The sequence below is a fragment of the Mugil cephalus genome, chromosome 4 (genome assembly GCF_022458985.1).
Source record: "Mugil cephalus isolate CIBA_MC_2020 chromosome 4, CIBA_Mcephalus_1.1, whole genome shotgun sequence".
Lineage (NCBI taxonomy): Eukaryota > Metazoa > Chordata > Actinopteri > Mugiliformes > Mugilidae > Mugil > Mugil cephalus.
In genome coordinates, this window is record NC_061773.1 from 19,081,629 (window position 1) to 19,109,130 (window position 27,502).

The 27,502-nt window shown below is 43.3% G+C and overlaps 1 protein-coding gene across 9 annotated transcripts in view; it reads right to left on the reverse strand.

The window, feature by feature from the left end:
- Positions 1 to 27,502, reverse strand: part of magi1b (membrane associated guanylate kinase, WW and PDZ domain containing 1b) — a 131,970-nt gene that overhangs the window by 76,805 nt on the left and 27,663 nt on the right. The window lies entirely within an intron of this gene.

Sequence of the window (27,502 nt, forward strand, 5' to 3'; positions counted from 1 at the left end):
ACGAGGGGCAAGAAGGTCAATAAGATCATGACTCACCCCTGGGTAAGCCTTTAATGCAGCTTGTCAGCTCCTTAAACCCAATGTCAAGTTTGTGTTAACACCATAAGCCCGTTAACTGATGCCTTGGCCCGTTTTTGGTGCTGTATATAATGTCTATGTACACATATATAATATGTATGTAATATGTAGAACGTATATAATGGGAATGGTGCTCTAGCTCCAATGGCAAAAATACACGAAAGCCTGCTTGATGATAGTAATAAAGTATATCTGTGAATGGGGACATAATAGGGGGTATGCACTGACATCTCTGCCGCCTGGGGCCACGCCCACCAGAGTGGCAAAAACATGGTGAAACGTATCAGTAAATACAGTGAAACCGCGAAAATGTGGATTATCAGATCAAATTAAGGACAACTGAACTCAACAATGATCCATGCAAACTACCAAATAAAAACAATCTATGAACATTGACATGTGGCCAGAAATCAGTTATCCTGATATTTATATGGACCTGATTTCAAAAAACTACACTTATATACCTACTCAAATACTACACTCATGCTAAAGTATGACCTTTTGGTGCTTTATACAACACAGCTCCAACGGCTTTGTACTAGACTACCACTTTATTTGGGAAAGTTTGGAAATTAGCCTAAGTTTCAGTGAGTTTAAGTTAGTTTTAGTTCGTTTCAGTTAAGATAAATGTAGCTAAATAAAAGATGCTAACGCTAAGAGCTTTACTGAGAAGTAACGTTAGCCTCTGACCAGAAGACGACAAGGAGTGATCCCAAAAAAAACAACTTAGCCCTCCAGGACATAACTAAAGACATGACTTCATCAAAAAAATACAGCATAAATGAATATTACCTGACACTAAATGTGAACCACAACACCAGGTTGTTTCATTTACTTCTCTGTTTTGTGTTCTTCATGTTTTTACAGATATCTTTGACTGCTTTTCAAATCTGTTGGTACAGTCCATCGCAGAACAGCTCTTTTTTTAAATTTTTATTTCATTTCACAATTTAGACGCTATTAAAGCCTATGATTCAAACTAATGCTGTTAATCTCTTGAACGATCAACTGTCACTTTTTGCCACTCGGTGGCCGTAACCACGGAGACTTCACTTGCTGTGACATCACGTTCATACTCTCTATCGGTACAACAGGATGAATTCAATGTTCATTTATTTGATGTCTTATACCTAAACATGACCAGATTTTTTTTTTTTCTTCTTCTTATGTTAGCTATTAAACTATCACACACTACACGCCAAACGCACAAACAGTGAGCAGGGAGTAGGGTGGGGTTGGGAGACCGTTTGGCCCCGGTGGCCACCCACTAAAATCCCGCTGCAACACAGATAATTAGACAGGACGTATCCTTCAAACACAGCCCACCTGTTATAGATTTTCCATAAGCCCTCTAAAACAAGCAAGGTTTTGGGAAGGAGACACACAATCCATGACAGAAGGGAGGTGAGGGAGAAGGGGTTTATATAAGAGACACGGAGCGAGAGAGAGAGAGAGAGAGAGTCTGTCACACACACACACACACAACGCGAACATCAGAGCGAGCCAGACAAAACATCAAAAGAGTCTTAGACACAGCCCAAATGTGGAAAGCCCCACTACTTTCCAGGCATCTCCCATTGAGCCCACCCTTGCACCCCCCGTCTCTGATCAGCCAGCCAAGGCCCTGCTCAGACATGCATAGCCAGACATGGCACCAGCTAGACCCTCCGCTGGCAGCTGACATCTGTATTCACAGCATGGAAAAAGCAACCTTCCAGTGAAACCCTACCCTCCCGCTCGCAGGGCAGCCGTAGTAAGGGAGGAAAAGATTTGACCGATTTCTGCTGATTTGGAAACAGCGAGAGTCACGGACTCGTGCGGAACTCTAGACGAGGAATGTCGCTGCACAGCGCAGAGACGCAGTAGCTCGTCCGATGTTCAAAACCCACAGCTAAGTTAATGCCACTGGATGTCTTTGCGTAAACTCACCGCTGACCCTGAAATTAATCTTTCTCGTGCGCACTGTTTAAAAGTAGCCGAGGGCCGACCGTTTTGAACTGTGAGTCGTGCCAAAAAAAAAAAAAAAAAAACTGTTGATTACTTTCGCTGGAAGAGTCCTTGTAACGGAGGCTCGACATGCTTTTTGAGAAACCCCAGAGGAGCATTCACACGAGACAGAGGGTTCTGCATTTAAGAATGGTAATAATGTTAGGCCGCCACTTAAGATTTTATCCAGTTTTGGGGAGCTGACCCAGCTATCTGTCCTCCTTCCCATTGGTCCAGACTAAAATACCTCAATGAGCATTAAATAGACTTGGTACAAATGTCCATGATTCCCAATGGTTGAAATCTGCGAGTATTATGTACAGAAGAGTAGAGCGTAGTCAAGGTACAAGGTGTATTTAATTGTGCACTACTGTCAGAGCGGTAGGCCATTCGTAATGTGTAAATAAAACCATTGGTGATTGATTGGCTTGACTTTGACTTTGTCCATTAATAATTTATTCCATATGTTTGCGAACTGAATCCCATTAGCTTTAGCAAAACCATGTTTTTAATAGTAAGAAATTGTAGTCCTACCAATAGTTATATATTTAAACAACATAAAAGCTAATGGTCAACAGGATCCTAACATTGTCTAACCTAGCCTATCCAGGGTAGTTATTACCATTTTCATGTCCTGCACTATTTGAAAAGATCCTTACGCAACTAATAAACACAGAGAATAACTTCATTCATCATAGTAGGCAACGGCAGACACGATCACCCTCGTAACAAAAGGAAACAGTCTAAGTGGCAAAGCAGAACACACAGTCATATGCCAGGGTGCCAGTCTGTTTTACACTTAGCCAAGTCAGATTTGGCAAAGGCACCATGTTTGGCTGGGCACCGAGCGTTGTATCAATGCAGAATACACAAACAGTCTGGCACACGAGGTAACAACTCTTTTGGTTTTCCTTTCTCCTCTCTTCGATTGTCGTTTCAACACAGAGTGGCATTTTGCCAACGAGAATCTATGATTCGAGTTCGTTTGCCCAGAGGGCTGTGTTCACAGAGGACGTAGAAAGCCGAGGGGGTTCAAACCTGACCTATCACAAGTTCAATTTAGCCACGTACACAAGCTGCCCAGAGTCTTAAGTAATGATCCCTTAAGTGAGCAGTCCGTCCACGGCTCTAGTTAATCAGATAATCAGGGCTAATCAGAGTTTAATTGATTTGACCAGCAGAATCTAACTACAGTTAACGTTTCCATCACTGCTGATAAGAGCTTAGCCATACGTCATAATCTTAAGATCTATAGGCGTCTGCATTAGATGTTGAAGTATAGACGAAAGAAGCTTAAAATGAAGATGGCACAAATACTATTCATTTGAAACTTTTACTTGTCAGGCACTTGTCAAAGTAAAACAACACTAAAAGGATCTTTAAGTAAGGAGTCCCAAAGCACACAGCAGAGATTTCATATTCTGAGAGCAGTCAAGTGTGTGTGTGTGTGTGTGTGTGTGTGTGTGTGTGTGTGTGTGTGTGTGTGTGCGTGTTTCACAGCCTCTGAGCTCAACACTACCCGCTATGTCCCCCCTGTATGAAGAGGCTCGTATCACAGCAATGGCCGGGCTCTGTAACCATAGCAACAGCTGCCAGATGAGCGCCGACTGTGGTGAGGGGGGTCACAGTCAGGCATAGTCTGGCGCCCCCCTCTGGACTCTCGTGGCATTACAAAAACAAAGGAGAAATCTTACAGTAATAAACCCTGGGATTTTTAATACAATGCATAAATCTTCCCGGTATTATTTTTCTCCTCAGTTTAATTTAATGTAGACCGAGATTCACTGAAATGTTACGCAAACATTTCTTAACTTAAACAAATTAAAAATAAGACGGATCACGATCGATTCACGATTCTCAAAACACTGTAATGACCCCGCAATGGAAGATATAGGAATTAGTGGTGGGATAAAGGCATCATATTATAAGTGACTGAGTGTGAACTGACTTGCTAAATTAGAATAACAAGAAATAGAAATAATGAAAACCAAATGCTGCACGCCTATAAAGTCTACTGTGTATTATAGCCAATTTAATTATGGGGCAAAGACTTGATTAAAGGGAGAGGTTCAAAGGTTTCTCTCTTAAATTAAAAAAATATATATATGTATATGTAAGTTCAGAGATCGCTTTTCAGCTGTCTGAGATCTAAGTTGAAGCCTTCCATGCAGATTTAATATATTTATACTGTTGCAAGTGAGGGATATTTTCTGACTATGGTTATGTGTTTGTTAGAATCTGCCGTAAACATACAAAGTGCAAATGCACATGTTAATGTAAGAGCTTCCTAGAAGCCGTTAGAGGCGAGGAAACTATTAGGAAAGCTTTGCAATCGGTGCTTGTATGAGGCGGTATGAAGCTCTAAACCGAGGAGTAAATTCCTTCAGACATGGCAATCATGCATCTGGATACGACTTTCTTTCCTCAGAGGTAAATGTATTCGAAGCAGCGCTGGAAACACACTATCATGAACCACAGGCTCCACCGATCACGTCGTAAACCGGGCGCAATCAGATATAAATGCAGGCTTTTTGTTGGATCCTGACCCGGCTAAAGGGTAGCAAAACACAGGAGGAATCCCTTCATCTCATCTGCTTGATAATGTGTTAGTTTCAAATCCTCAGAGTAGCTGGTATGCAAGAGTTTCACTTGGCACACATCTCTCTGGTCTTATCATTCGACGTCAGCGCCTCGTTGAGCGGAGACAAACAAAAACACCAGATTCCACGAGTTAAATATCTGACACATTTTCAATCCCGTCTATATGGCCGTGTGTCCCGGAGCCGCTCGCCCGTTTACTACGCTCCAGATTGCTTTCATTGATCGCGGCGCCACCGCAGAGGGAAAAGAAAATCCTCGGAGGATTTATTTCGGCGCGTAGAACAGCAGAAAGCCAGAGGCAGGGGTGTCATTTTCCCCTCTGCAATCCGACAGCCGACTACGGGAGGCACTCACCTGACTTTTTATGAGCCTGACCATCTATACAGTGTGTGCGTGTGTGTTTTATGAATGCCAGTGATGTACAGTTGGTATTTGTGGAGGCTATTATTTACACAACACAAGCACCTGTCTGACGTGACAAACATCAGCGTCCACTGGTCAAGGACTCGGACGCCATAAACATTAACACGGAGCCAGCGATTTATGCGCGCGCTGACCAAAATGCCATAAGTTGCGTTATTAATATTCTTGTGATGATACCTACAAAGAATTTAAGCATCTCTGCAGACAGCCTTATGAAGGAGAGGATCCATTAACGCACCACCACAAAGTCCTTCGCACTCCCCCAATAAAGCCTCCACAGAATATTAAGAAGCAGAGCGGACCGTCATTAACGCGGGCCTCTGAATTCAAGGTTTTCGTCGACGCAAACTTTCTCCGGGGCCAGGATTTGCTCAGCTAATGATGAGATTATTGAGCGACTGATGCATAAGCCAGTGGGACACCAGTATTTTGGAGGTAATTACCTCTCGATCACGGCCTCTGCTCATTGACAGGCGACATTTCAAGACCACTGGGAGTATTAGTTTCCCGTGACAGGCCGGCTGATTGGCTCCCAGATTTACAGGGCCCCTGGCGAAGACGCCCAACCACCACGCAGACCCAGAGGAAAAACTGCAACATTAATAATGTTAAATACAAACAATAATAATAACAACTGATATTGAAAAACTGAACCTTACTGTTTCTTACTTCAAGTCACAATCGTTCCATAATGTTAAATTAGTTAATCATGACGTAAATACAGCATCACGTTACCTACTGTCATTTCAGTTCAGCATCAACATTCACTACTTTTTGACATGAATTTTGAATTTTAACATCATAACTAACAACTTTGACGATTGACATACTATCAAGTATCTTTCCATCTTTCTCCACTCGTTTTATGACCCAAAGGCATAAATATCTTCCATTTTTGTCCCTCTCTCTTGAGGGGAGTCAAAATCTTCAGCTTTGTTTTCAACCATAAGGGGGCGTGGCCTTTTCAGTGATGTAGGGTTAAAGGTCTTCTATGGCATCTATAGCATCAACTAACTACCTAAAATGAAACTTATAGGGAAAAAAAATTGACACTTGAGTGTTTTAGTTTGGCCCAAGTCCCATCCGCTAACATGGAGGAGGTGGAGCTTATCACCTGTACTGCAGCCAGACACTAGGGGGAGCTCTACTTGCTTTGGCTTCACTTAAGAGGAGCAGTTCCTTGTCCACATCTATACTCTATGGTAAAAACATCACAGCGTTGTTCCTTTATGAATCAGATTAAAGCATCGAATGCGTTCATGCAATTCAATAGACCCTCTTCTCGATTTGATCATTTATGCAAAGTACTGTATAATTCAAAATCATACAGACCAAAAAAAAAAAAAAAAATATGTGCACATGCAAAGCTATTAAAAGGAAATAAAATACACAGGCAACTAATCTATCACATAACCACAAATGCAACAGAAAACGCTGCAACTACCAGTCAAATGCAACCGTGAAGTTCTTGTTTCTGTATTCGCTCCTCCACATATATATAAATATATATAAATAAATTAAAAAAACACTTTTTAAAACTGTTTTTCTTTTACACGGTGAGCAATATTCCCTGTGACAAGTCAACTGATGTCAACATGTAAAATCACTGTTGCTCTTTTAATGGAACGTGCCGTACCAATCTAAAATGTCAAATGCTAATTTCAAAAAGCCCCCCTCCCCTCCCCGAGTTTAAATTGCACATTTACGCAGCAACGTATCGGACGCAAAGAGGCCTGTGCACAAAACATCCAGGGCAGCGAGAAATATCAGAGGGGAAAAAGAAAAAGCAATCCAAAAGCCAAGATGTCACGGCGAAATAAAAAAAAAAAAAACCATCAGCAAATAACTAGCGCAGCTACAGATGAATGACTGTACAAGTGTATGACTAAGCTGGAAATTTCCCTGTTTATTAGGCCGTTGCAGCGGTGAGACGTATTACCATAATATGAACCGGCCTCTCGCCGCCCAGATTCCATTTCGCAGCAAGATAAATGGGCAACTGCTGGGGCGTAATCAGAGGCGCTGTGTTAAGTCACCCCAGGCCCACAGTGGGGGAACACTGCACCGACAGACCAACCGCTGGTCACAGGCGGAGAGGGGTAGGGAGGTGGAGGGGGGGTAATAACAAAGGAAGGAGAATTTGAAGTCACATTAAAAGCACAATGTAAATCAAGAAAGTCAGGAACATGAGGCAATAAATAATAAAATAAATAAAAAGACCAAAGAGAATGAGAGAGACGTGACCGTACAAGGTGGAGTCCTGTTCATCTACAACTGTATAAGGAGCTGTTGGGACTCTTCATCACACGTTTCCTAGATTGTAATTGGCCACGCGGGGAACAGTCACTTTACTCTCTCACAGCCCGGCCTCACCTCGGGGCGGCGCAGGGCGAGCTCATTAACTCAGCCACCAGGGGGCACATGTCACTCAGGATCATTAAAAGAGAGAGGCCGCCACTACTCGGCGTGCCTGTGTGCTCGCGCCGGGGCGTTGTTTTGTCTTTCAGTTGTAGGTGTGGGCACGTACAGTAATATAAAATAACATTAATATTTACAGAATCATAAGATCAGAGTCTGAGCTGATCTGAGAGCAGATTTTCTTCAGGGATACAGCAGTTATTGCTTTATTAATTATAATAATATTTAGCCTTTAATTGTTTTCTATAAGTGAAAATGTGTTTTTTATCTGAAACACAATAATATTCAACTTAATGTTCAACCAGAAGTATTGATTGATAAGAAATTCTGCTTAATAAATTACTTTTAACTACTCATCAGTTACCACAACTCTTACAGGGGTATTGTATGATATCGTAGTGTCGTATGTCGACCAGTGAATCAGCACCTGGCTGAGTCCCGAAGTTTCTATTATTCGACAGTTTCTATTATTCGACACCAACTCCCTCTAATATCCATTTCTCGCTTTGTCTGTAATGTTTGTCAGGCTCAAAATGACCCAGATAATGTTATTGGGATTTTTTTTTTTTTTTATTCCAAATCTGTAATCTGTGCTGACTTGGCAGCATTTCATTAAAGACACCAAAATCAGCATTTTCATGCTCTGCAGCACTTGTTTTCTTCTTTCAGTTGAATACTTTATATGCTTTTTCTTCAGTCTTCATATGTTAATCCCAAAGTGTCTGCTCACATCTTATGTAATTCCTTACTTAACCACATTTCCATGAGTAAAATACTTATTTCCTGTTCAGCCACAACATTTCGCCATTTCACCAGCCAACATCCGCCTCTAGTTTTCTTCTTACAACCAAATCTGATCCATCCATCCATCCTTCCTTCCTGGAGAGGGCACGACTGACCCACTTTTCTGGCCCTGTCACCGCGTCGCTGTGCTGACTCAAGACGCGATCAAGATGCTGCGTGAGCGCGCGGACACAAGCGGCCTTGCTCTTCCGGATGAATACTTTTGGCGCCGCGCGCACACAGAGGAGGCAGCGAAACGCAGCACATCTGCTCGCCGGTCTAATTTTAGAAGCGCGATGAGAACGCACATATATGAACTCAAGAAAAAGCGCAGACTGTAGAAGTAGAAAGAAAAGAAAGGAAACACTGAAAATGTTTCGTTTTTTCCACAACTGCTACTGTGTCCACCTTTTGTGGAAACGCATCCAGGGCCGACGTGGGCGAAGTTTTATGAGAACACGCAAAAAAATAAATATTCAGTATAGAAAATCCAAATTAAACGCAGCCTCACATTAGGAAATTTTAGGGCTGTGGGCTAATGGAGCAGCAGTCACTGCTACTTACGTCTACAGTCGTTTCTGGGTCAGCATCAGGCATAGCTCATCCAGCCCCGCATCCCTTAACAGCTGACTCCAGGCCAGACATGCGCACACACGCAAAAAACACACACAGCTTACAACCAGCAGAGGCAGATGAGCTCTCAAAGTACACTGACATTCATTCATGTATTAAAATATAAGGAACTGTTATGTGCTCGGAGTGAGCGAAAATAAAACTCTTTTCTGCAAGAAAACACACTTTTATGAACCTAGGTGACCTCATGCAACAATTGCTCCACATTTGAAGGTGTTTTTCGTATTCCTTAATAACTATCTGCAACTATGTGTAACCTGGTTGTTCAGCTTACTTCACCCACACACACACAAACGCAACGAGAATGACAATCGTGTTTGCACACACAGAGACGTGTGCGACGCTTCTTCAGACACCGGCGTATTTACAGCTGAGGCTGGGGCTGGAGCGAGCCCAGGACCCGAGGTCTCGGCTGCCAGCTGAGAGCCTTAATCCACCTCGGGGGTCCGCTTCCAAAGCCCGGTGACGACGCGCTGACGGAGGGACACACCTCCCTCGACGCTTCCACTCCGCTGCCGTGACAGGACACAAACAGCTGACTGCATGCGTGTGTGCCGCAAACTGCTCCGTTTTAAAGGGAGAGTTCATGCTCCTCCTTCCCTCTTTCGCTCAGTTTAGTATTTTAAAGCTTCGACGTTCCACATCAATGCCCTCCTTAATAGTTTATATTAGCGTGCTCATGTTTCTTCTGGGTAGAAAATCAATCAGGAGGAAAAGGGGCAGACGCGTGATGGATTATGTTTACGTTTCTCTTTAAATAATGGGCGAATTACGAGAGGTGTCGGGGTCTGATTAGAAGTATTTGTCACATCAAAGGGATATTTGTTTATTTCAGTCTGATGAGAAAGCAGAGGCATGGGACGGGAGAGTTTCGGCCAAAGACGAGGATGAGCCCGGAGAGCGGAGCCTCCAAACAGACAGGGAATCAGCTGGCTGGGATCCACCCGGCCAGTAATCACCAATGGTAGCTCACTGCCTGCACCATCAAGTGTTTGAACAGAGCCGTGCAAACACAAGCCACATTCATCTCCACCTTTGACTGCGACGACTAAGCAGGACAAAGACACAAGCGCTGAGCAAATGCCGCCCGTCACGTGATGACACTCTTCCAGAGTGATGCTCGATGTCAGGGCTGAAGTCTGTCTTTCCTTTCCCACAGTTCCAGTTTAGACTTCCGTGTTATTTTTGACACCGAGGCAACGGCAATACTGAAGACACCCACGCAGAACCTTCACCTTCACCTAATGCCGTAACTGATGATCACTGATGTGACTTGTCCGCTTGGTAGTAGCGGATTTCTGCTTCATTGTTTCCACCATTATCGAATTGATTGTTTTGGATCAATAACGATGGAACATGGAAATTTCACTGAAAGTTTCAGTCTCCATTGTGGAAATCGAAGCAGGAATTGGCCTAAGTTGGCGTCTAGGTGGCGCAGCACTCAAAAAGTCTGCCTAAAGTCATAACACACTTCAGTCTCACTGAGATCATGTGCACGTGAGACGGTAACTGGCTGTTTTCTGAACCATCCGCAAAAATGTTAGTGTCTAAACGGAACCACTGAAAATGAATCTGCTGCAGTAGTAATGCCAGGCCTTATGTGGCACTGTAAAGTTACTAACTGAACCAGGACAAGAAGACCGGGACCATGCGCATAAACTCGCACGGCAGGACTATGACATCATCATCATCTCCAAAAAAAAAAAAATCATGGTGGCGTTTTCAAACTGTCGTATTGTGGAAGCCAGTTTCAAAAATGTGCTCTGAAAACGCCGGCTCGGTTAAGACGGAAAGCCTCAATGATAAAATATTTTACAGTTTACAGTGAAACCCGGCTTCGTGTATACGGGGCCTTAGTCTGTGATATAAACTGGTGCTTTGAATTTGTAAAGGAGTAAAGGAAACCATTTATGTCAGATTAGAAAAATTTGCACTGTGAGACTAGAGTGTCTGACGGACAAAGGCTTGTTAAGGGACCATTCTCAGGGAAAGAGGACAGGGACAAACAGTCCCCAACACTCAACCACAGGTCAGTATCTAGCCGTTAATGGAAATTAATAGCACCACCCAGGAGGACGCTAAACAATAACAATTTGGTGTAATGTGGAGAAACATTCCTACATATTTGGTGAACAACCAGCAACTCAGGGCGTGTAGTTCTCAGCTGCAACCTTCACCACTCTGTCGGTGACTCGGCTTGTACCCAGGACTGGAATTCAAGTCAAGATCGCGACCAAAAGACAGACCGAAAGCACAACCTTTCGTAAGAGTTGTAAATCTATAAATAAACCGTTCTTGCACGTGAAGACTCTTCTGGAAAGCGCAACTCGGGCTGCGAGAACTGTTGCTGTTGTTCCTTCAAGGCTGTCGAACCAGTCTGGGCTTGGAGACGGCCCACTTTTAATGAAAAGTTAGGAGGAAGAGAGAGTGGGGTGGCATTAGTGCTGAAAGAGAAAAATGCAGAGAAAGTAGAGGAAGAAAAAACAGTGGCAAAAAAAAAGTGACAGACAAGCAAAAACGGAGGAAAGGGAAAAGGAGGGAGGGAGGGAGGTAGGCATGGCAGGCTGGTGGGCTGCCAGGGGCCAGGAACGTGTCACAGATGTGCCCCCACATCTGGATGGATAGGAACGCCCTACACACTCGGCACACACACACACACACACACACACACACACACACACACACACACAGCGGCTCTCTTTTAGCCAAACACACCACATACTCAGGACCACCCAAGCAAACCACGCAGTTTACAGAGACCCTCCATGACAATCACACAGACGACAGACGGCAGATGCAGAAGAAGGCTTCATTCATTCCGAATCAGGGCTCGGTTTTTGACGGTGAAACCCTTGGGACTAATGAGGCGCTGGTGACGACAAGGACCGAAGCCATCAGTAGGTTCTGACAGACGCAGGCGTTCAGTTCAAACAGATTCACATCAGTAAACAATTGAGCCCAACGAGAATCGTGATGAGGAGTATCGAGGGATGGATTTTTTTTTTTCTCTTACATCAGACTGCGCTGGTTCAGCTCTTACTGGAGCCACCAAGTTCTATATACATTTTATAAGCATGAAGTAAAAGTATATGCCTTTAACTTTTTTTTTCTAGCTATTTGAGGCTTTCACATAGAAAGGAGGTTCGCAGGGAGCTGTCATTTCAAAAATGCATGCACTTCAGAGGTACTATAAATGTGTCTGAAAGTGGTACATATGCATGAGTTTAAAAAAAAAAAAAAAAGATGAAAACCACACTGCAAAAACCTTCATTTCCATTAGAAGCCTCCCCCCCCTGCGAGATTTATCACGCCGCCGTTTCACATTAGGTTCATCTGCGGCTCCTCTGTTGAGCTGTGAAGGCTGGGTCCTCGCTGTGGCTCTGCATTTTTTTGGAGATCAGAAGAACGGAACGGGAAAATGGACTAAACGTCCGGTAACGGGCGACGCGGCGAGCCCTCCTGCCGCGAGCGTTCGCGGCTCAAGGGATTGCGGGCCTTCAAACGGGGCGAGGAGGAAATAAAGGATGTCACTTTTTTTTTTTACTAAGGGCATAGCTGAAACCCTTCCACTTCCACCTGCGAACCTGCCGACCGCTCGGCAACACCTCAGTGCCTCGCTGTGCCCTGACTACCACTGTCATCAGCGGAGTAATTCACTGTCCAAATATTATTGCAAACCCCCGGCGAACACCGAGCAGTGCGGAAACGTCGGCCTCCTTCCTCGTCTTTGTGGCTTCCTCCTGCTCTCCTGTCTACAGTGTGTGGAGTGATGGAAATACGACCCTTTTATTCCCGCCTTAGCAGGTGGAAGAAGGAAATGTAGAACAATACAATCGTCACAGCACCATCTGTTCAAATAAGGATTTATTTTTCTTACCTGAACGAATGATTGAAGAAGAGCCGAGCAACAGGAAGCCGGGACAATCACAGACAGACACATGAAGAGAAGAAAAAGAGATAACAGGTTAGAAACACTTGAACTGGTTCATGTGAAACTAGAAGAAAGGCTTCTAATAAGAAGGCCTTGGCCTCAGAAGGATGGGGTAGCTGTGATGATGGAGTTGGAGCTATGAAATGTATGAAATGTAGAACAGGTGGGAGGGTGAATTTTTTTTGTGCTTATCCATCCACTGACGGACGTAAACAAAGGAACGCATCTTGGACCAATTCACGGCTGTTTTGTTGCGTGCTCACACTTCTGGGATGGTTCACAGACATCTAAATCCTGCAAATGTTTGGCAGGTATGATGTTTACCATGCCACGCAACTTCCAACGTTCGCCCAATCAAAGTCCAATCAAGGACTTGTTCAAATATTTAAGGTAGAGGCTGGTTTGAGTAATTTGTGGCCTGATTAGACCATTCCACAACGGTGAACGCTCTACTCAAAACCATCCAGCAGCTATGTGACAGAATAAAGGTGCCATTTTGTACATCTCACAGCATATAGCTCTGTTTTAATTCAGAGACTATAGGTCATTTGTTCTATTGATCATTTTTTTTCTACAACGTCCAGCCAGTGGCTCAGTCCAGGTGGGTCAGCCAACTTCTTGGACGAGTGTAACGGATTTGACATAAATAAATGTGGCTCAACAGTTGGTTTCACTAAAATCACTGCTGAACAGAACGCAGAACAGAGAAGACGACTGAATGGACGGTGTGTACGAGCACTGAACGAAGGAAAACTTTTTGGACCAATCGCAGCCATTGAGGAGTTGCACATCAGCCTACGTGAATCCGCCCATTCATAAAAAGTACAAACATGCTATACGTACACTACATGTAGCGCTGGCAACACAAAACGTGTTTGAGCAAAGCTAGAAGTTTCAGAATCAATAAAACGCACACTCCTGCCCGCAATCTGCCCAAACGCACTCCTCAAATGACCGACAATGCCGAGTTCGACACCCAATAATCGTTCTCACAGGCGACGCATCCACTCAGACTGCTCACATCATCGTAAGCTCAAATAAAACCAACTGAAACTGCAAAGGTAAACACACACACGGAGACATAAAACCGAGATGTCACACATGGACAACTGAAGTTTGGGGAGTCGGTGATTAAGAACCCATTACAAGACTCGGCGTAAGGAAATCTCGCCTAGGTAGCCCAAGACAAATACTTAAGTGGTTCTACACTAAACACCAGCACAACGTGATCTCACCGCAGGTCCTGGCAAGCCCGAGGAATCGCAGGAGAAAATCTGGGTCGTGGTGGAAATTGACTTGATTTTAATTAGGAGGTGAGGGCTTACGGTGTTGATGTTAGCGCTCGTGATAAGTCCCGGGGTGCAGTCAGAAGCATTAACGTTAACTTGAGCAATGTGCGGGAGCCAGACCCAAAGCTAACATTACACTGAGCCAAGGCTGCTCGGGCTTATAGACGTGTTTACCTTGGAGGCTGGTGGGGCGAACGGAGGGTTATAACTCAGCGATGCTCTCGGCTCATAAAAGCTAAATAAAGACACCTAGAGTCTCCGGTCTGAATGAAACACAGCATCTCGCACCGACTAAGATAGGCATACACCGATCAGGCATAATATTATGACCACCTACTAATATTGTGCAGGTCTCCTTTGGGCCTCCGAAGCAATCATCGTAACATGCACATGAGGCTTTTGAATGCCAGGCCCAAAGGTTTTCCTTTATAAACTCGAACGGAAGTAATATGACATCAAAATGAACATATAAGAGGTTGCTCCACTCTGCCTCTACGTTCACACGGAGGATTCATCACACAGAGGCAGCGAATCACGGCAAATGACAAAATTTTGACGGGTGGGGGAGCAACACATTTACAGGTATCCAAGGCAGTAAACTCATTTTTTAATACTTTGTTTTTCAGGACGCCACAGCTGATCCTCCCGACCAGTGTGTCCTGTGCCTTGGTGAACCTTATAAGACGGCTTGTTTCTACTATAGAATATAAAAGCTGACAGGGACACAATTATCTGCAGGCTGTGAACAAGTGACAGCTGTCCAGAAGACATCACTACGTGTCTTTCTTTTATTCAATATCAGGCTCTGTCTGGACTAAACAAGAAGACAAATAGAAACAGTGGATAAAAACGAAGGCCGGACAGACGGGGAGGAAGAGGCCTCCGACAGACTAAGTTGCTGATGAGGAGAGGTGATAAGTGTTTGTGAGTGAAAGCTTGTTGATGCAATTAATTTTCTTCAAAACTGGGACATGTGCCCAGCGTCTCCGCCAGCGCAGGAAAAAAGGGGGGCGTCATTAATCATTGTTTTTGGAGGAGGCAGAAGGGAAAACAGCGTCTCCCAGTCGCCGTGGACAGGTGAGCCCAGATAACGACGCAGGTCTGCGACGAGGAACACGAAGCGATGAGGAGATGAGAGATTGAAAAGCGGAAAAAGACGAGCGGACGGGGGCGGGAGCGCTGATGTGCTCATCTGGAGGATTAATGAAGTAGGCGAGAGAGCGAGAGACGGAGGGAAGGGGGGGAGACAGCCGTAAACGCGGAGAGGTCAGTTGTCGTATTTCTCGCCACACGCTGTCAAGACGGAAAGCGACGCCTCCTCCCTTCCTCCCGTCGCCGCCCCCCCCTCGGTGCTAATCAATCCGCAGTTTGGAATTTGGTCAACATGCTGCATTAAGATCAATTCCTGGAGAAGAGTGCTAATCAATTCACATAAACGCTCAATGAAACAAGCCCAACGTCCGCCCCGTTCGTCACCGAGTGAATGAGTGTGTGGTGAAGAGACCTCGGCTCACCTTCTCTTCCATCTGCACGCAGACATGTCAGGCTTGTTGGACAACACAGCTTCCAACACTTTTTTTTTTTTTTTTTTTGCAGATGCAGCCAAAAATGTGATAATGAGAAGTTGCCGGACTGGGTTTAAAAGAAGTGTGTGCAAGAGACGGAGAGAGGTGGAGATTTGCGCAAAGTGCAAGATAAGTTCACTAATATGATGAATGTAAGTGCAAACAAATACCGCTTCGGTTCGCTGGAAGACGTTCAAGAATTCAGAACATGCTTCCCAATCAAACACTGGCAACTATGAAACTTCCAACAATGACGCTTTTCACAGAGGCCTTGCAGTCTGGAGTCTTTAGTACCCGGGAAATGCTGATATTTGCAGTAATCTTCAAAACTTCATGATAAAATGCAACTTAAAAAAAAAAAAAAGCTGTAAAAATTCAGTTACTACAAGGCCAGTGAGTTACAAACAGTTCTATAGAACAAAAGACAACAGTGCTCACAAGAAGCAAAATAAAAATGGTTTGGACCGGGAAGGAAACAAAGAAAAACACCCAGAGGATATTGGGTGAGGAACAAGGGGAAGAAAGAGGAGAAGGAATGCAGAGAGGATATGAGTCAGAGAGGAGTGGAGGAACCAGAGGATGTGGGGAAAAGGGAAGGGGAAGGAGGAGAGGAGGACAGAGCAGAAGAGAGGTCCATCTATTTGCCTCATGGTTCTTCGCCTTTACCATCCTCCATTTAACCCTTCGCCGCCAACCGCTGCTTTTAACGGACAGATCGCAGATAAGACGACCAGAGAGACGGAGGAAGAGGCCGATCCATCTGCTCGCAAGCGTCTTCGCTGTGCATGCTGGGAGAGAAACTAGCATGGGCTGCATGGACACTGGCGCAATCTCATTATCTACAATATGAGAGGCAGATGTAGAAAGCACATCTTCCCGGGGCACTTTTTAAAGTTTACACAAATATAGAAAAGATTTTAATTTGAGGTCAAACATTGAGGCAATTCAAAAACTTTCCAAAAGCAGTTTTCCATTGTGCTGAAATCTTTCAAGCAAGCTCTAATAAAGAGGAGAGAATTAGATGTCCATTTATATGCAAATGAGCTTCAATCAGTGACAGCTCAGTGAAAAGGGTGAATGCAGCGAGATGTGGCTAACCCCTAAATCCACTAAGAACGTGTGTTGTTTTTTTTTTTTTTTACTGTGGAGGAGATGGCTGGGTGAAAGATGGGAGATGAATCAGGGAGCACGGGGAGGGAAGGCGCTCCCTCTCAACAAAACTAATGTGATATTTTCACCGTTTCCTTCATCAGTCCGCCCCCGATGAACCCAAAGAAGGGGAGTGCAAACTGTAAGGCAGAAAAGAGGATGCATAGACAGGGAAGCAGATGCACTTTTTACATGGATGTTGATATTACACCAATAATTAGAGTAATAGATAAATAATAGATTAGAAATACGTCGTGTAAACAGCTCAATCGGAACAGGCAAGACAGATTGGAAGAAATTTCAGACTAAGAAAGCTAAAAGTTGGGTTAAAAATAATTTTTAAAAAAAACTTCTGTGAAGAAAAAAACATTACGGTGTCATTTAATTTGGTTTCCATGTAAATAAATTCTAATTTGACAAATAATTTCAAATGAACTCTTTATGTAAGCTACAGAAACAAAAACGATAAGCCAACGGTTGCAGCCGTCAGGCGCTGTCACCCGTGTGCATGAAGACGAGCAAGTTGTGCCGGTATTTCAGGTGACGGTACCGAGCTCAGTGTGAGCGTTAACAGAATGTATCATTCCAATGCAGCTAAAAGAATTGGTGATGATGAATATTCAAGTAATCAATCCTTAAATTAAAAAAAAAAAGGTTTTGGGCTGTGTCTTGGACATACATCAGCTTGAGCTCTAATTTACATATTTCATAATTTTCTGATATATTACAGACAAAAAGGATAACTGATGAGTCGAGAAGATCATTTGTTGAAGCTTAAAACCAATTCTAGACAAATGATAGAGGTGTCATACTCATCATTTATTGGGGTAGTTCATCAGAAACTCAAAGTTTAATAGGAGTTTTATAGTAACACAAATTATATGGAGATGTGGCCTTCCTAAAACTAAACTAAAGTGAATTTATAGCCGCGTTTAGAAAGAATTAACTTGGCTTAGCTGATAGAAAATCTTGGCTTGGTTAAAAGAAGAGATTGCTTTGTAATCGTTTCCAGTCAACAATAGAGTGACCTTCTACCCATTCATTCATCATTCATGTTTCTAAAGCATCCTTCATTACGGATGACCCAGAGCCCCGGCGTATAATCATCAAAATAAAAGTTGAAAAAGTCCTTCATTAGCTAATTGAACTAAATTACTGTGATACCGTGCCAAATTATAACAATTATTCAGGGTGGTTTCCAAAAGAGCTGGTGTGTTCAGCATCCAGCGATTATCCTCCTGCCAGCTCCAACTGCTCCGACTTCAGCGTGTAGAAAAATGGAAAACACAACTGCAGGAAAAAAAAAATACTGTACAGACAGAAAATAGCACATAGTGTAAATGCGGGCGGCCGAATCAATCCTCAAAAGTGAAGCCAAAGCAAGTAGAACTCCCCCTAGTGACTGGCTGCTAAAACTAAAATGCACATCAAATAATTTTTTTTTTCCAAGGATGGTTTCTGCCATTTTAGGCACTTAAACATAATGTTGACGCATGCTAAAGTGATAGATAGGGACGCGGTGTCCATATTTATATACAGTCTATGGATTCAACGTGGAAGCATGCAGTATGCACTTTATTTTACTTATCGGAAGAAGATAAATCACTACAAAGATTGCAAAGCTTTCTTTACAAGAGAGAGAGTTTGCAACAATACTAAAAAGCAAATAATACAATAACCAATATCAGACCAGTGTTGTTTGTATCATTCACATTGACAGACATTCATGTGCATACAAAACTGGAAGACCGGCATGTCACAAAAAAAGCCATGACGACAGACTCATCCTTTTTTTTTTTTTTAGTGTGGATGCCCAAGAGACAGTCATGCTCACTTACACATGCTCTCAACCTTTCTTTTTTATTGAGCCTTTTACTGAGCCTTCCAGGACCAGAAGCAAGCAGAAAAATTCATAACTTCTCAGCATGCGTTCCCCATTCCAGCTAACAAGTACAAGTCAATAGCGGCACTTCACGGCAAAAAAACACCAGGGAACTCTGAGGGGAAACCGAGACTGATGACATAAACGTTGGGAAAATAAACGCAGAGAAGGAGTGGATAAACCTAACGATTTGTGTTCGACTCCCCAGGGAGGCAGAAGAGGTGTGTGCCAGTGTGTGTGGACCCATCTCACTCATGTGTGCATACATGCATGGTAAAGTGTGCATTCCAGACGAGTGGGGAGAGAATCACTGTGAAGCGAGTCGACATGGAGCGACTTTCACCGTTGGACTGCACTACAACAATTAGTCAACTGAACCCCCCTCCCTCCTCCTGCACTCCCACAATCCCCCCCTCCTCTGTTCTCACTCCCCTGCAGCGGAGTCTGTATGTAAGGCTGCTGAACTAGAAACAGCTCTCCAAACAACTGACTTAACATCCAGATTAACCCGTCACCCACCTCCACACCTCATAGAACAATGGAAGAAGAACTCATTTAAAGGGCCAGCATGTTTAATATAGGGGAATCTATATATAGCAGTGTATTGTTCATAGCTGTGTTTTCTTTAGTGTTTTGTTGTGTTTTTGTTCTTAGAATGACAACTTAATTTCGGTTGTGCTGTGGTTAGGTTTTCATCCTACGAGTCCCCAGTGTTAAACCACCGTGTTCCTACGGGAGCCCAGAATGGACAATCCAAACAATGACAGTAAAGGTACGCTTTGCTTTCCAACAACTACGAAAGGAAGACAGAGAGAGGGGCATTCTGTCGGGGGCAATCATCACCACTAGGTGGCACTAAATCCTACAGGGTGGTCCTTTAAAAGAAAAGATTAAAAATGATTCACTCCTTCATTTGGAGGAAATTCTATGAGCCATTTCACTTCAGAGTTATAAAATATGAGACCACTTCTTGGAGCATCGTTTATGGAACAGATGGAACCACGTCAATAGAACGACTGATATTTTTTGACTCAAATCACTGGATCAATAGTCCTCAGCAACCAAATTAATTGGGTCTTTGAACCCACCCGAAAACCAGGTTGTATTTCTCCTTTATGATATAAATGAAGCATTCTTGATAACGAGGTCCAACTCAGTGTTATTAAAAGCTCATTTGGCCTACAGATGATCAATTACCCATAACTTGTCAGTAATGATGTAAATTAATTCTTTAACTGGCAGCTACTTACGGTGGAGGTGCTTGACAGACCACAGCAGCAGCTGCTGCTGCTGCTTGGTAATGCAATGACTGACTAATAAATGGATCAACAAGTCGTGGCGGACACGGCATGGTTTGTGGGACTGTGGAAGAGTCTTGGCCTGTCTGCTGCCTGCTGAATCACTCACAGAGTCATAAACAGAGTGGCCTCTGTGCCCTCTCCCCACCTCCTGAACCTCCAGATTCCTGAGAAAGCCACTGATGTGGAAGTACTGAAGATGGAGCAGTTTTCAGAAGGATCGGGCGGGAGTGGAGGATGGGTATGTTGGTGGCAGGAGGGGGAAAAGATTGCAGATTTGATAGTCTGAAGGCAGACAGAGGGCAAAAAGGAGAGACAAGAAACAGACCGAGGAGCATCTTGAAAGTTTGACTTCTCCTTCACGACATCACAAGAGCTATAATCAGTAACAAACGCCTGGCAGGAGTTTCCTTAACAAGTCCAGCTCGGTAGTCAAATCAAGTTTCGGAAACTCCTCAAACGTAAACAGGAATAGGCTCATACATTGTTCAACACACAGTTAAGCAAACACAAACTACCTGTCAAGGGTCAATGAATAAGCATAAACAGAATACTTCGTTTCAAACTAATACGAGGTCACGCCGTCACTCTGAACTATTGCGCTGCTTATGTTCCACGGTCAGAGAAAAATAAACACAAAGAGTTTATCAAGATAAAGCTGCAGACGACAGCAACAAAACAGTCTGAAATCCTCTCTGTTCCTCATATTTAGGTCTGTCCAGGTGGGCAACACAGAAATCCACAGCAAAACTTGACTGTGAACACTGGTAATATTTACCACTACTAAAAAAAAGGAAAAGAGTCCCGCTGCCATCATATTTTTTCCCCACATTGTAACATATTGTGCAGCGTTGTGGCACCTGAAAAGCCTTTTAACACATTGATCTGTTGCTCCAAACAGAGTCCCAAGATGGTATTTCATTGGCTCAGTGGTCTGAATCTCTGTTAATAGGCACGCATTACTTATAGACTTACAGCAATACATTACCGAGGATTAAATTCTTTGCAAACAATATCACCGCGACACACAAACCAGTCACAGCGGCCGTTAGAGTGCAGCTCAGGGGAGGTTATGCTAAAGAGTCGACGGCTTTTTATTCCGAACATTTGCGAGAGACGTGCAGAGATTTTGGGAATCAATGTAACGTATAATATGCTATTGTCTCACTTACTAAGAAAATGACCCAAACATTAGAGCTCAAATGAATAGTGGAATACACTAGACATAAAAAAAAAAGGCAGGATGCGGCATTGGCTTGATTTGATTTGGCTTGATGTCACATAAAAATGTAGCATTTAAGGTATTAAAGGTTTTTTTTTTTTAATGAAGAAAGACGCATACTGAGTGACATGGAAAAGAAATATTTTTGCCATGAAAGCATCGCACGCACAAATGCTTTCAATAAACGATCGGGCACAAGTAAAATCATATAGCATATACAACGGAAGATCAGAGCATGTGGTGATAATTTACGTGTGTACTGCACAAGCACATTACAGCGCATACCAACAGAGCTACGTTACACGCTCTCTCTGGCTCTTCTGTTTGACTAAGCCGTGATGCTCCCACGACATCAGCAAACCGTGGCACTGAACATCACCAAAATGTCATTTTAATTAAAAATTTTAAAAAGATCCAATGATTGACACCCTCTTTTCTATTTTGCAATATTAGTCACTTTCTTGGTATTTTACACATTCGAAACATCCTTCCCTTTCCTCACACTTTCCCTTAAGGATATACTGAGTACTTTGCCCTATTTTCTCGTCTCCCTCTTGTAGCCTTGGTGGCCTTCGCATTATCAAACTAAATGCATACACATAATAAATCAAATTTACTATGACAGACACGAGGTTTTATTGCGGATTTGTACCTCAACATTTGATTAGAAGCAAATGAAGTAAACCATTTTATGGCAAGTAGGGCTTAACATTGAAGAATGCTGCTGTGGTTCTATAAACTACAGCTGGGAAAATACTACTTTGATTGCAAAAAAAAGAAAAAAAAAAGGAGGAGGAGGAGGAGGAAAAAAAGCAGCACACAGGTTCTAATGTTAATCATCGCTCAGCTTCGACCACATCAGGCTATCGGCCTCATACTTGGCTGGAATATCTATGCTAACAATGGAACTGCGGGGGCCTCGCTGAGGTAAAAAGGTCATCAGAAAACATAAATTAGGCCGGAGACAGCAGATGTGCAGCGAGAAGAAAATCAATGACTAATTGAGACCTATGAGGAGAGAACGGTGGAGCTGCAGCGGGAAGAGGTCAGGGTGGCATGCTGCGAGGACTCTGCGGTAGAGAGGAAGACATCATGGAATCTACTAGGGGGTCGAAAGAAGCCATGTATTAGATTGCACTGTCAGCCATTCAAATACGAGGAGTATTTTCAATTGATCTCTATCGTGCATGTTTCCTCCTTCTCAAAAGAGCAGGTCATTTAATGTCTTGATTATAGTGTAAGATCTTTAGAGTGAGATTCATTTAAACCTTGTCAGCATGAGTCCAAATGTACCGTCCACAGAAATTGGCCACCACATGTCAGGGTATGTGGAAAATTAAAAGCAAACATCAGGCAGCATTATATCACGATGCAGGAGGAAAAAACAAACCTGCATGTGTGGGGCTTTTCACCTCTGAGCACCCTGTCATTATAAAGTGGCCACAATAAGTGGTCTAGTTAATGCTTCGGTTGACAAATGGAAACCTGCCGCTGGCCTTTAGCGCCGCGGTTATTGCCAGGCTGAGAAAATATGAACACAATTGTCCTTCTCCTTAAACCCCTGCTGGCTGCCAGTGACATAAAATCAGGAGGGCATGGACTAATGTGAGCTTCTGTGTAGGCGAGGGTGTGTTCCTTGAAATATCAGTTCTTTGATGAACAGTTCTTTTTGTTTACATTCTGTGGTGTTATTATTTATTTATTCATTTAATCGGAAAATCTTGCTTCAGGAATTCCAGGCAACAGAAGAACCAAACCCTGTTGTTGGGAACCAACGTCTTTGTTGTGGTCAAAACGGCCAGTACAAAACCTCATTTGCAAGATGGACTTCCAAAAACATTTAGACATGCAATAACACAGTTCATTCACCCTAGTCAAGCATCCACATACTCACAATTTTATCTGTAGTTAGAATCGTTAGAAATGTCAAATTCTATAGTCTCTCAGCTAATACACTGCAGTAGTGAGGTTCATGGTACCAGGTACTTCCCATCTCAGTGAGGAACTTTTTAAGTCAATCTTTCCTATGATCCAGTTCTTTGCCACCTGCAGCTCTACCAAACAAATATGTTGCATATATACAAAAACTCCTTTGTGACTTTTCCACTGACTGTAAAGTTATTTCGCTGCTGAACTCAAAAAAGCGCAGAAAGACCAGAAAGCCTGAGCTATTCAATTAGTATTCCACTCTTGCGATTGGTGCTATAACACCATATTATTTGGGATGCCCGGCAAGGTCTACCAAGACGAACACGGGCATCCTTTGCAATTAAGAGAACAATAATGACAAAGACTGCGATAACGCTCTCCATTAAAGTAGGGGCTGGAGGAATCCGTCTCCAGATAACCTCCCTTTGATTGGACGCTTTAATCAAAAGTACCAAATGTCTGTGTTCCAATCTCATTATGCACCAGAGTAGAGGAGAACACACTATTGAATTAGCTTCAAAGTCAGCCTAAAGCCACCAAGCCATTGCACACTACTGTGTCTGCATCTGCAAAGCTGCACTGCAAAGACTTTTGCACAGGAGGGAGCAATATCTGACTGAAAAAATAAGGAACTGCATGCAACTGAGGGGTCATTTTGACCAATCCTTAACACACATCTTGCTTGACCCTTCTCACATGGATGACTATGTTGTTCAGGTTTTGTTCACATGCAACTGTACTGTACTGTAAAACTCTTTTTTTTTCCCTCCTGTGGAGCCAATCCAGGTTATGAAATACAAGTTGCGGTTGCCAGCTTCTAGGATGTGGTGTTACCATAAAAACACCTTGAGTCATCTGGGACAGTGCAAGTGTAAGCACAAACTGATTAAACACTGTGGCAAGGAAATCGCTGTGAGGACAAAAAAAGACAATTGCTGTCAAAGTTGGAAAGCCGGGCAGTAAATAAAATTAGCTTTGATCTCTGTCCTACGTGCCAGAGGGCTCAACTGAAACAAGTCTGAGACTTTCGCTAACTAAAAAGTTGAGAGGGTGAGTGCTAACTTAGTTTTAATACCTGGCATTTTATGTAACTGTTGTGTCTGGATTCTAATGTGTTTTATGTCAGAAGGAGAGATGACAAGTTTGGCTGATGCTCTGCCAGAAAATCAATCAATTAATCAGTCTATCAATATGTCAATCTACCAAACAACCTATCAACCTACCAAACAGCCTAGCAACCTACCTATTAACCTAGCAACCTACCAACCTATCTAAATTGACACACAATTAAGATTACTGCACCACGTGTCCAAGATTGAGTGGTGCTCACAAATTCACAAATGAGTCGATACAAACTTGTAAACACAGACGCGGAAACACAAAAGCATGTGCTCTTTGTTTCCGCGGTAATTAACCACTGCTGACCACAGAGTTCTCCCTGCCAGCTGCTGACGTGCTGACGAACAAATGAGCGCAGCTCAGCTCGCTTCAGGCTGCATGACTGAAGCTGGACCATCTCTGCCCTGCAGACAGTCGGCCCTAACCCTCTTAATGAGGCTCTTTAATTAGTCGTTAAACATAGGGGCCGAGAAATGCTTTTTTGGCCCCTACTCCCTCTGATCAATAGCGTGACATTTCTCTTCTAGGCTCTTCTAATTACATTTTAAGGGGAGAAGAGGCAGGGTATTCAGTCTACAGTTTATATAACAGAGAGAAGAACAAACGAGGATAAAAGACTTACTGACTAGTAGTGCTGTGTATCACTACCCATTCGCTAGCCCTGATAAAATTTTAAACTATTTTGCTAAGCTGCAAAAGAGATCTTCACAAATCTAAAGTGGACTGGCTTCAAAGATGTGTGATATTTCCTCAGTATTTCACATGTACTTAGCAAATCTCTGCTATGGCTCTGCTTTTGTCCAGCTCTTCTTAGTTGTAACGCTTTTTAAATCCAAATAGCTGCCACACTTAAGCTTTGTTGGGACTCTTGGAGCTGTGGCCTCTGTCATGTTTTGGATCTCTTTCACACATGGACTAACCTCGTCATCCAAACCTGCAAAATTAGCCTTGCGAAACCAGTCGGGCGAAACCACAGCGAGATGGAAGAAATGGCACATACGTTTACAGGACATCCAAGGATTTAATGAAGTGATGTCAGATGTTTCCAAAGGAGATCAATTTGGAGGGAAGAATCGATCCGTTAGGCCGAGCCACACTGAGCAGTAAAATACAATAAGATATATTTGTGTAATCTTATGTTCAGTTTTTAGTGCATTTGCATCCACATTTACAGAGATGCCGAAAGTTAGAAACTCATTTAAAAAAACAAATCAATCCACCACAACAACCAAATATTACACGCCGTAAAATCGATCGCCCCTTTTCACGATTTACAGTTAATGTATGCAACACAAAACCCTTAAGAACATATTTAGTTCTGCTAAGACAAACGGACCTCTTAGGTGGTGCATTTCAAATTGTATTGAGGAAAAGTCCACGACACAGATGTATGTGAGAGACGAATGTTTAGATATTGACCTGTACTTATTTCTGCAGCCACATCCATTCCTATTGAGCTCCTATATGGTGTGTGTGGCATGCAGTGGTCCCCGGCCTAACCCTAACCCTAACCCATGTGATTGATTAATCACGGGGAATCATCAAAGATCGGCCCATACGAAGGCACATCATAGCAACCTGAATACAAAGGGGACACAGCAAAGGAAGATCCCTGGCTTTGTGGCACAGTCACACGAGTTCACTCACTTGAGTTGAGTTGTTGTAACTCGACAGGCTCACACTCTCAACCATCATTACACTCACTACCCCACAAATGAGCCATGAGCATCAGTGTGACTCATTAACTACAAGTTAATGTCATCTTTCCACCATGACACAATCAACGTTCATAATGGTCATGTGGCTTTTTCATTACACCACTCTTCTCATGAGGCTGTGAAGTAATCACATCCACAAAGTAAAGAGCAGCGGGATCTGTGCGTCGGGATCAGTTGTTCTATCACCTTACAGTGTGACACACACGCTTTGAGTTTCATACATGCCCAGGGTAACCTCCTCCTGACCTCAACCTGACTAACGGTACTACGAGCCACTGCCAGCTCTGCAGCTAAGGCACAGCTGGAATAATAAGGCGCACGCTGCCAACGCCACAGTCATCAAAAAGGATGCATGGAAGCACAGGAAAGTAAAGAAGAGTTTAATGTGGTGCGATGAAAAAAAAACAATTATGTGGAAAGAGTCAAGTGTTTACGGCTTCCTTCACTGTGGTTCAGACAATGGGTTCGGAAATGTTTGAGAACGTTAATTGAAACTGACAGAAGAATCACACGACACGTTCGCTGACTCTTTCGCATCAGACCTCACACTCATTTTTCCATCCTCAACTCTTTCTTGGTCCATTGAATCCGGCAAGGCTTAGGCACCATATGGCTGCTGCTGCTACTATTGCCGGGAAAAGGCAGCTGGCCAGCCTCTGCCGCTCCCCCCTCCTACGCTCACACACAGAGGAGACCTCAACTTCCTACATGTAGCAATGAGTAGTTTCATTATCTTGGAAACATTAGAATAATTTACACAAAGGCGCGAAGAGCTACAGTGAGAAGATTGGATTTCGTAAAGACATTGGTCCAAACGGCACCAATAATGGCCCTAGTGAGACGATCAAGTATCAGCCTTGGTGCCACTTAAATGCATATAAATATAAAATCAGTCAGGTGAAGTTTTATTCACTCATGAAACCATTTGGTTTGAGGGCTACAGCAATTCCCGGTCTCGTGTTCCCATGGTTTGGACTTTGGAAAATGAAAGCATTGCATTAGAGAGGCAATGTGAAACATTTCAGCCGTGGTTGATTTGGTTACTGTGGGTAAGAACAATTGTGGTATAACACTAGTGGCACAATAAACAACAAATCTGATTTCATGCTCTACACAGCCTGAGTCTGCAAACAGCATGGCACAGCGAAAGGAGTTGCTGGTGCCATCTGTCACATGCAGCTCTTCATATAACGGCTCACTGTGGTCACTCCTTCTCGTTCCATTACTCCCTGAGGCAACTCAACAAACTAATCTGCTGTCATGTCCAAAAAGCATTTTTCAGAAGGCAACTGGACTCGTAGTTCTAAGGGTTGAGGTTTAAATAGGAAACTCTGTAGGTGTAACCCATCAGAAACTTGCTGAACTTGTTACGGTTAACGACCAGAAACTGGTACAACTAGAGTTCATTAACGGCTAAATACTTACCTGTCCATGAAGGGGGACCATTTGTCCTCTTTCTCTATGATTGGAGCTCTAAC